Below are 10,315 nucleotides of genomic sequence, written 5' to 3' on the forward strand. Positions count from 1 at the left end.
AACGAACAGAAGTTAATAACTGCCTGTTGAGAAACAGGATGTTGAAAGAAAGTGAAGAATTATTTTTTCCAAAATGGGGAAATATGCATGGAGAGAAGACTGAAAAAGCCCTGGAAAAGCAATAATGAAGAGTTTCTGATGTCAGAGAAAAGTGTGGAGAACAGACACAATGGCTGTGAGGCTGTAGTCTTTCTTCTGCTCCAAGACAGAAGGAAAGGGTAAAAAGATACAGAAAGAGGTACTGGAAAGTGATAAGGATGACAGCAGAAAGCAAGAAGGAGGAACTCACATTTATTGAGCATCTAAAATATATGCAAAAGTACTATGTAAAAGAAAAAAAAAAAGGGCTGGGCGCATTGGCTCATGCCTGTAATCCCAGCGCTTTGGGAGGCCGAGGCGGGTGGATCATCTGAGGTCAGGAGTTCGAGACCAGCCTGGCCAACATGGTGAAACCCCGTCTCTACTAAAAATACAAAAATTAGCTAGGTGTGGTGGCAGGCACCTGTAATCCCAGCTACTTGGGAGGCTGAGGCAGGAGAATCGCTTGAACCCAGGAGGCGGAGGTTGCAGTGAGCCAAGATCATGCCACTGCACTCCAGCCTGGGTGACAGAGTGAGACTCCATCTCAAAAAAATAAAATAAAAAGTAAGAAAAAAAAAGTACTCTGTAGAAGTCAAGTTCAAGAATTTCGGGTTCAGAAAGTCTGGGTTTGAATCCCAATTCAGCCACTTAATAGCTGTGAGACAGTGGAAAGGTTGTATCACCTCTTTAAGCTTCAGTGTCCTCCTCTGTAAAATAGAGATAATTCTAATACCAATCTAAAGTGCTGTTCTGTGGATCAAGGAATATCATGCATATGAAGTGCTCAGCACAATGCCTGGTAAGAGTAAAAGTTAACAATAACAGCTGGGCATAACGGTTCAAGCCTATAACCCCAACACTTTGGGAGATTGAGGTGGGCAGACCGTTTGCACCTAGGAGTTCAAGACCAGCCTGGGCAACACGATGAAACCTCAACTCTACTACAAAAAACACAAAAGTCAGCTGGGTATAGTGGCTTGTGCCTGTAGTCCCAGCTACTCTGGAAGCTGAGATGGGAAGATCACCTGAGCCCAGGAGGTCGAGACTGTAGTGAGCCATGATGGCACAATGGCACTCCAGCCTGAACAACACAGTGAGACCCTGTCTAAAAAAAAAGTTAACTATTTATTACAGTTAACTATTACAACACTATACTAGGTTCTTTTTTTTTTTTTGAGACGGAGTTTTGCTTTTGTTGTCCAGGCTAGAGTGCAGTGGCACGATCTTGACTCACTGCAACCTCCGCCTCCTGGGTTCAAGTGATTCTCCTGCCTAAGCCTCCCAAGTAGCTGCGATTACAGGCATCCGCCATCAAGCCCGGCTAATTTTTGTATTTTTAGTAGAGACTGAGTTTCACCATGTTGGCCAGGCTGGTCTGGAACTCCTGACCTTGGGTGATTCACCCGCCTTGGCCTCCCGAAGTGCTGGGATTACAGGCATGAGCCACCACGCCCAGCCTATACTAAGTTTTTTACATAAGCAAGCTCAATCAGTATTCACAACAAAACATTTAACAGGAGAAAACAGAGGTCCAAAAAGTTAAGTGATTAAACGTAAGTAGTAAGTGTAGGCTCAGAAGTCAAACCAAGGCCTGGTGAGCTGCAAAAGCCCATCTACTGAGTGACAAATGGATAAAACTGAGGGCTTATGAGCAGAATAGATTTTAAGTCACAAAAAGGAGCAAAATGAGGGTAATGAGCAGAAAGGATGTTTTGACATAATCAGAAAGACAAAAAGAGAATTTAAATATCAATATGTTGCAATTGCGTATTATATTCTCTCCGTAACATCTAAAATCACATCTTGGGGCTAGGCACTGTGGCTTAGACTTGTAATCTCAGCACTCTGGGAGGCAAAAGCGGGCAAATCACTTAAGCCCAGGAGTTTGAGAACAGCCTGGGCAACATGGTGAAAGCCCATCTCTAAAAAAAAAAATACAAAAATTAGCTCGGCATGGTGGTGAGCACCTGTAGTCCTAGCTACTTGGGAGACTGAGGCGGGAGGATCGCTTAAGTCTGGGAGGTTGAGGCTGCAATGAGCTATGATCACACCACTGCACTCTGGCCTGGGCAAAAGAGCAAGATTCTGTCTCAAAAAATAAATAAAAATAATAATAAAATGAAATTATACCTTGGGAGATACTACTCTCTATTACACTGCTTTCCAACACTGTGTTGAGACAGGCCCTGGCTAGGATTTTGGATTCATCCTTTGAGTGAGTTTAAGCTACTAAAGGGATTCCACAAGACAGTAACATTATATCTGCATCAAAAAAAATTCCCTCTGGTGGCCGGACGCTGTGGCTCATGCCTGTAATCCCAGCACTTTGGGAAGCCAAGGCAGGCGGTTCATGAGGTCAGGAGATCGAGACCATCCTGGCTAACACAGTGAAACCCCGTCTCTACTAAAAATACAAAAAATTAGCTGGGCGTGGTGGCAGGTGCCTGTAGTCCCAGCTACTCGGGAGGCTGAGGAAGGAGAATGGCATGAACCCGGGAGGCGGAGCTTGCAGTGAGCCGAGATCACGACACCGCACTCCAGCCTAGCGAGACTCCATCTCAACAACAACAAAAAAAAAAAAAAAAAAAAAATTCCCTCTGGCTACTGTGTGATTTAGAAAGCACCCCGCCACCGCCGGCTAACAACTAGGGGAGATGACAGTGGCTTAGACTAGAGCTACTCAAAGTAGCCATTCTGTGAACTGTGTGAGACTGGGTCTTGATGAGATAATGCCAGGATGCAAAACCACCACTATCTTTCACTGTGAAAGTCTTATTATAGAAAACAAAAAGTCAGCTGAACTAAACAGTGAACTCAGTTGCATTTCAAGGGATCTTTAGAATAGGACAGAAAAGAACTGGTGATTAATTATAAGTCAGGACATAGGAGGAAAGTAACAAAAAGGAAGGTGTCAAGGATGATTAAAGTAGCATTGGAAACCAATATGCTGCAAAATGATTTTTTTCTTTTTGAGACGGAGTCTCGCTCTGTCGCCCAGGCTGGAGTGTAGTGGCGCGATCTCGGCTCACTGCAACTTCCGCCTTCCCAGTTCAAGCGATTCTCCCACCTCAGCCTCCTGAGTAGCTGGGATTACAGGGACACGCCACCATGCCTGGCTATTTTTTGCATTTTTAATAGAGATGGTGTTTCACCATATTGGTCAGGCTGGTCTCGAACTCCTGACCTCGTGATCCGCCCACCTCCACCTCCCAAAGTGCTGGGATTACAGGCGTGAGCCACCACACCCAACCTACTACAAAATGATCTCTAAGTTAGCTACAAAAATTAGATAGTTATTCCTGACTACCATACCCCATCGAAAAGTCCCATCAAATTGTACACTCTTATTGCCATGCTCCTAAAAACAGAAAAGAGGTCTATTTATTGGCAAAGAAGGAAATCACAGCAATTACTCACCCTTTCTTTCTTTGATCCTTGGTTTTAGGGTGGGATACTAAACCAGGCAACCTCTCCTTCAGGTTTGACTTAGCTAGCATGGGTGGGATATTATGTGTTGACTATGCGGGATACTGCCAAAGTTCTTATCTAAAAAAGGATGTACAAGAGACCTACTGGAGTTTTTAAAAAAGAATTTTTTTTGTTAAGGGATGGTTTGGGGCTCAGAGCATTATCAGAATAGGAAGGCTATCCTAATTCAGCAGTCATTTGTTTATCACTCTATCTCCAGAGCCCAGTGCAGTACCTGGCACATAGGATGTTCAATAACATTTCGCTAAATAAGTGAATTCACTATGGTTTTTTCTCCCCACCACCACCTCCTCCCCTCTCGCTATATGTTCTAAGCACGGAAAACTGGATATTTAAAACTAATCATAATTAGTACAACTTTTCTCAAGATGAGATCATCTTAACACTTAGTGTCAATACTACTTTCCTTTTGTTCTTTGGTATTAAATACTTTTTTTTTTTTTCAAATGCCAGCCTGTTTCAGCTATGCAAGGAAAAACCAAGGAAAAGCGTTTTGGCCCACGTAAGGCCAGGGTTAAAAGAGGAAGAGCACATGGTCGTGGGTCAGCACTATAAGGACAGAGTTGGGCACGTGGTCACCTCGTCTTCTAGGACTAAAATCATGGCAAATCTAGGTTTAATAAATGAAGCTTTCCATGACTGTCTGCACTAAGTTAGGGTCCTATGTTGGGCATTCACACAGCACTCTGTATTTTTTCTTCATGACACCTGCCAGAGTTTATAAAAAGAATTTGTAGGGGCCGGGCGTAGTGGCTGTAATCACACCTGTAATCACACCTGTAATCCCAGCACTTTGGGAGGCCGGGAGCTCGAGACCAGCCTGGCCAATGTGGTGAAACCCCACCGCTACCAAAAAGTATAAAAATTAGCCGGGCATAGTGGAGCACATCTGTAGTCCCAGCTACTTAGGGGACTGAGGCAGGAGAATCGCTTGAACCCAGGAGGTGGAGGCTGCAGTGAGCCAAGATTGCGCCACTGCACTCCAGCCTGGGCAACAGAGCAAGACTCCATCCATCTCTCCATCAAAAAAAAAAAAAAAAAAAAGAATTTGTACACTTTAATGTTTGTTTCCTGTATAAGTCTGAAGATCCAGCGAGGTAGAGGCCATGTCTACATATTGTTTCTTTTCTTTTTTTTTTTTTTTGAAATGGAGTCTCGCTCTGTCACCCAGGCTGGAGTGCAGCAGTGCCATCTTGGCTCACTGCAACCTCCGCCTCTTGGTTCAAGTGATTCTCTTGCCTCAGGCTCCTCAGTAGCTGGGACTATAAGCACGTGCCACCACACCCAGTTAATTTTTGTATTTTCAGTAGAGACAGGGTTTTGCCATGTTAGCCAGGCTGGTCTCGAACTTCTACCTCAGGTGATCCACCGGCCTCAGCCTCCCAAAGTGCTGGGATTACAGGTGTGAGCCACCACACCTGGCCTATACATTGTTTCTTGCTGTAACCCTAGAGCCTAGCACAGTGCTAAGACATACTAAGTGTTCTAATAACTGTTGAATACATGTATGAACAAGGAAAACTAATCTCACAGCTGTATTTATTGTTTCCAGCTATTCTTAATTTGTTACCAACAATTTCTAATTTTTCACTCTTCTATCAACATGGTTTTTGTTGATGAAGAGTTCCTGTCCTTTATTCACTTCACCTTTCAATCATTTATGGACAAAGTAAGCTATTCTATTTTTGGAGTTTTTCCTTTGCTTCCACAAACATCGTTTTTACCATGTTTTCACTAGTATCTTCTTTTTTATTGTTCCTGGAACCCTGGGGGAGTGCAAATGGGGGTTCTAACAGATTTGCTTTACGTTCCATTAGCTTTGTTTTAGAAAGAACAGTGTTACGGAAAGAAAGTGTTGTGATTTGATAGCTAAGACTCTGGGTGAGCTTCCTCCGTATAAAAATACCAGCTAGCCCAATGATGTGTGAAAGCACCTTGTAAAAAGTAACGTGTATAAATGCACAGATTAGTAATAACAAAGTGTTGCAGTTTACCTCTCGTCTTTGAGTCAGAAGTTCTGCACAGCCATTCACTTCAGTGTTGTTTTTTTTTGTTTTTTTTTTGCCCATACCTGTTCAGTTGGCAGAGTTGGGAATGTCCTCACATAGAGCCAGAATCTGTCTTTTTGATAATATCTTGACCTACTCTTAAAATCTGTTGTCTTGAAAATATCTAACCCACTTTTTGTTTTACCTTCTAAGGCCACACAGGGAGAATCTGACCCTCTGACAAACGAGAGTCTATTAAACATGTGATGACAGCCCTGAGTCTTTGCTTTTCTAAAACAAACATCTTTGGGTTCTTTAAGTATGTCTCAAATGGCATGGTTTCAAGTTTCCTCACTATTTTATATCTTAGATTATGTGCCCACGAATGAATTCTGGCTGGTCTACTTTACAACTTAAAATGTGGGGACCAGAATGGAACATAATACTCAAGTGAGGTCACAGATTCAGATTCTCCTAGGTTATACTTGCTCAGGAAACCTCCATGACTTTCTCACTTGTGCTGCTGTCCAAACACATCTCCCATTTTATCCTCATGCAGCTGGCTTTTTTGGACACGTACAATCATTCAATTAGTCCTGTCATTTGGATAAATTCAGCCTATTATTTTATGGTAAAGCTTAAGAGTGTTGTTTCTTCTACTAAATCTCTCCAGTTTGATTTTCACGCTAATTTGTTCAGGGTGCCATCATGTCCTCAATGAACTCCAAAAAGAACAAAGGCAAGGTAAGCATGCACGCATTCACTCAACAAATTTATGAAAAGCCTGGTACATGCTAGGTACTGGGCTGGGTCCTAATGATACAACAAAAAGCAAAAACATGCATTCCTTGCTCTCATAAAACATACTCTATAATGAAGGACAAAAACATTGATCAAATAATCACTGTAACTATTGTATAATTACACACTGAGTAAGTGCTCCGAAGGATAAGAATGTGGTTCTACAAAAACAAGTAACAGCCACGTGCAGTGGCTCATGCCTGCAATCCCAGCACTTTGGAAGACCAAAGCGGGCAGATCACTTGAGCCTCAGGAGTTTGAGACTCGCCTGGGCAACATGGCAAAACCCTGTCTCTACAAAAAATTATGAAAATTAGCTGGGTGTAGCGTCATGTGGCTGTAGTCCCAGCTACTCAGGAGACTAAGGTGGGAGGGTCGCCTGAGCCCAGGGAGGTTGAGGCTTCAGTGAGCCATGATCATACCATTGCACTCCAGCCTGGGTGACAGAGCAAGACCCTGCCCCACTCCCTGACCTCCCCCTCCTCCCAGAAAAGCAAGCAAGTAACAAAGTAACCTGATTCAGGCTAACACCTTAAGAGAAAGTGATGCTGAAGGTTGAGCAAGGTTTGTTAAGTGAGGAGATAATGGGGGTAAACGAGACGGAGGGCACAGACTATTAGAAAGCTTTCTTCCGATTACCAGTTAGTAGGCCACTAAATTTTACAACTGTACAGCTTCCATTTTTTCCCACCTTTCCTTGAAGGTTATTTTGAATGATGGACTGACTCTCCAAAGGCACAATGAAGTCTAGCTCATCAATCAGTTCTTACAGAATCCACCTTCCTGAAATCAGGAACATTTGCTGAACATTTGCCTAGCCTTCTTGCAACATCCCCCTTTACATATGATCCTTCAAAGTCAACAACTATATTTTCTTTTTTTTTTTTTTGAGACAGAGTTTCGCTCTTGTTGCCCAGGCTACAGTGCAATGGCACCATCTCGGCTCACCGCAACCTCCACCTCCTGGGTTTAAGCGATTCTCCTGCCTCAGCCTTCCGAGTAGCTGGGATTACAGGCATGCACCACCACACCCGGCTAATTTTGTATTTTCGGTAGAGACGAGGTTTCTCCATGTTGGTCAGGCTGGTCTCGAACTCCCGACATCAGGTGATCCACCCGCCTCAGCCTCCCAAAGTGTTGGGATTACAGGCATGAGTCACCGCACCCAGCCCTACAACTATATTTTCAAAACATCATTTCTAAGTTCTCTTCACTTTCAAGATGTCATTTATCATAACTAGAAGACTTAATAATTTAAGCAGCTAGAATGGTGTTTTTCAAAGTGGGATCCAAGGACCACCTGCATGAAAAATCACCTGAAGTGCTTATGAAAATACAGCGTTGAGTCCCAGGCACCACCCCAGACCAACTGAATTAAGAGTTGATGGGCTCCAGACTGGGTGCTGTGGCTCACACCTGTAGTCCCAGCTACTCAGGAGGCTGAGGCACAAGAATTGCTTGAACCTGAGAGGCGGAGGTTGCAGTGAGCCAAGATCACACCACTGCACTCCAGCCTGGGCGACAGAGCAAGACTCCGTCTCAAAAAAAAAAAAAAAAAAAGAGTTGATGCGCTCCAGAATCCACATTCTAACAAGGTCTCCAAGTGATTCTTCCACATTAAGATTTGAGAATCCCTGAATTAGTTCTCAGAGCATCCACACTCACATGGAGCTTCAAGTCCTCATATTAATCCTCCTTGAGTCTGAAGTTCATTACTCTTGGAGTAGTCTGGCAAGGAAGACAAAGTAGAGTTTCGGCGTCAGGGACCTGGATTCAAATCTGATTCTATCATTTGCTATATAGGTGACCTTGGACAAGTTACTTAATTTTTCCAGGCCTCAGTTTCTTTATTGATAGCATGTGGATAAGAATATCTTCATAGGGATGTCGTTGCAATTAAACAGGAGAGGAAGGCTATCATTCTTTGGAACATTTATTGAGGCCTACATATCATTTATACCAAGATGAATAAAACATTACCAGGCATTGTGCTGCATACCATGTATACCAGGATGAATGAAGCATGGTCCATCTCATTAATTTGTTGCTTTGTCTTTTTGTACCTGTCCCTTTGTGATTAAGGTTTGATTTGTTCAGCCTTTTCTAACCCTTGCGCTGTCTTTTGTTAACACATTCCCACAAAATAATGTGGATTATTTCCCCTCTTGAACTGGCTAAAATCTTCTTACCACTATACATCAAAGTCCTGAGCCTCTAGCATGGCCTCAAGCTGCATCTTCTCCAGCCTTATCTCTCACCAATCCTCACTCAGTTAAAAGCATGTATTCCAGTGTTAGAGCACCTAGGATCAAATGCTTGTTCTGCTGATTATTAACTATATGGCTTTGGCAGAGACCTACGCTCTCTATGCCTCAGTTTCCTCATCTGTGAAACACGGATAATAAAAGTGCTTATTTTCAGATAATTTTTGAGTATCAGATGATACTCAGTAAGCATTCAGTAAGTGCTAGCTATTCTCATTGTCATACTGCATCCATACTAGGAGTTGCTTCCTCTTAGTTCTCTGAAGGCTCCACTGGGCTCCTTCTCACCTGAAGATCTTCACTATTCCCTTTGCCTGCAATGCTCTCTGCCTCTTCTTTTAGAAAACTTCTACCTATTCTTCAGGCTTCAGCTTAAATGTCATTCTTCTGAGTCTTCCTATTCACAACTCCTTGCCTCCCCATTTCTTAACAAGGTAGGTTGAGAACCACTGTTAAACACCCTAATTCACTCCTTTACAGCACTTATTATCCTAATTCAATCCTTGTTTACTCTATAGAGATAGGGAGCATGTCTGTCTTACACTGCTCTGTATCCACCCTGATACTTAGCACAATTCTGACTCCTACCAGCACTCGTAAAATATTTCAAGTGTGTGATGAATGAATGTATTTCCTAAATCTGACTATACCCAATCTTTCTCTCTTGGGATCCTAACAGCCTCTAAAAGTCAATAACTTTGTTACACGTGGGGCAGAACTCTTCAATCTCTTTACCTTCTGATAAAATTTTCAGACATGCAAATCAGGAAGTTAAAAAATGCTTAACTTAGGCTGGGTGCGGTGGCTCACGCCTGTAATCCCAGCACTTTGGGAAGCCGAGGCGGGCGGATCACGAGGACAGGCGATCGAGACTATCTATCCTGGCTAACATGGTGAAACCCCGTCTCTACTAAAAATACAAAAAGTTAGCAGAGCATGGTAGCAGGCGCCTGTAGTCCCAGCTACTCGGGAGGCTGAAGCAGGAGAATGGCGTGAACCCGGGAGGCGGAGGTTGCAGCGAGCCAAGATCGCACCACTGCACTCCAGCCTGGGCGACAGAGCGAGACTTCGTCTCAAAAAAAAAAAAAAAAAAAAAAAAGCTTAACTTTTGGCTGAGACTCCCAGGACTGTGTGTCTTGATTTGAAATTACTTTAGATCTGTACTGCTCTATATGGGGTAAAGACTACTATATGGGGCTACTGAGCACTTACAATGTTGCTAGACCAAGATGGGATGTGCTATCAGTGTAAAATACAACACTAGATTTTAAAGACTTGGTACCAAAAAAAAAGTTAAATATCTCACAATGTTTTGTATTTTATTACAGTTTGAAAATTTTGGGAGTTTTGGGTTAAATATATAATTACAATTCATTTGTTTCATTTTTTTATGTGGCTATCAGAAAATGTAATATTACACATGTGGCTTGCTTTAGATTTCTACAGGATGGTGTTGTTCTAGACTATCTGCCTAAAAGGTATACTGTATTTCCCCACAACATCCCTCCACCTCCTTTCACTTTAATCTATAATGAAACATCCTCTAAACTGTTTCATAGTTTTTCTTGTATTAATATTTCTGATAAGGCATGGTTTCCTACCACCATATTCAATGTTGGGTCTTACCACACCAAATCCCAGTGAACTGGAGATTTACCATTCTGTGACTACTTTATTATTTATACTATGAAC

At 42.7% G+C, this 10,315-nt stretch overlaps 1 protein-coding gene across 8 annotated transcripts in view; it reads right to left on the reverse strand.

Annotated features, from left to right (window-relative positions):
• Nucleotides 1–10,315, reverse strand: part of SZT2 (SZT2 subunit of KICSTOR complex) — a 64,070-nt gene that overhangs the window by 52,222 nt on the left and 1,533 nt on the right. The window contains exon 2 of one of the 8 annotated variants that reach the window (XM_063657030.1): nucleotides 8,025–8,087. The exons of the other annotated variants lie outside the window; for them this stretch is intronic. The gene's annotated coding sequence lies outside the window, so the exon portion shown is untranslated. The remainder of the gene's footprint in view (nucleotides 1–8,024; nucleotides 8,088–10,315) is intronic. 8 annotated transcript variants of the gene reach the window in all.

Source organism: Pongo pygmaeus, chromosome 1 (genome assembly GCF_028885625.2).
Source record: "Pongo pygmaeus isolate AG05252 chromosome 1, NHGRI_mPonPyg2-v2.0_pri, whole genome shotgun sequence".
NCBI classification, from domain to species: Eukaryota; Metazoa; Chordata; class Mammalia; order Primates; family Hominidae; genus Pongo; species Pongo pygmaeus.